Here is an 897-nt window from a genome sequence, read left to right as displayed (position 1 = left end):
TCTTATTTTCTCAAGGCCTGACTAAGCGCGTTGGGTTACTCTGCTGCTCAGACATCTCAGTGCTTGGCAGACTGTGTGGTGTAGCGTATATGGATTTGACCGAACGCAGTGACGCCTCCTTGAGTCACTGATACTGATACTGATACTGATACCGCCTCCCGAAGTCACTGGGTACTTATTCACATCAGGGTTGGAGTGAGGAACATCGGAGCACAGTGCCTCCTCTCCCCCCCCCCCCCCCCCCCCCCCCCGCCCTTCCCCCCCCCCCCACCCCCCCAATTTTCAGTTTTCGTTTCTCAAGAGTCATGCAGGCGTCACTGCTTTCGGACAAATCCATACACTGCGCCACACACACACACACACACCCACATCTGCTACTACTGAGGCAGATGCTTGACACAGGCAGGCAAGCATAACCCAACGCGGGCGCTTAGTCAGGCTTTGAGTACATGTTTATATGTTAGCGTGGACTTTTTAAAAAAAAATTTATTTATTTTTTTTTTATACATAATTTTGGCCAGAGGACAATACTCTCATTGCCGTGGGTTCTTTCTGATTTAAACAAAATTTGATTCAGTAAATATGTCACACATGTTACAGATAGACAGCGGAGCAACAACAACAAGCTAACAGCTTATATCGTGCTCAGGAATGTGATTAACTCTTTCCATACGAACGGCGAAAGAGACGACGTTAACAGCGTTTCACCCCAATTACCATCATCAAAATATTGCAAGCGGAAGGCTCTTATACTGAAGACGTGAATGTTCACAAAGAATGCCACAATTCTGACGACGGAAGCTAAAGGTTGGGTCATTCAGACACCCACTGGACATCCGACGGGTCTGTGTAGAGGAGAAGAGAGGACTGGCCGTACTGAGTGAGTTAAATTCTTTT

This window comes from Babylonia areolata, chromosome 16, assembly GCF_041734735.1.
Source record: "Babylonia areolata isolate BAREFJ2019XMU chromosome 16, ASM4173473v1, whole genome shotgun sequence".
Classification (NCBI taxonomy): domain Eukaryota; kingdom Metazoa; phylum Mollusca; class Gastropoda; order Neogastropoda; family Buccinidae; genus Babylonia; species Babylonia areolata.
The sequence above is the reverse complement of the archived record's forward strand: the minus strand, read 5'-3'. Positions refer to the sequence as shown.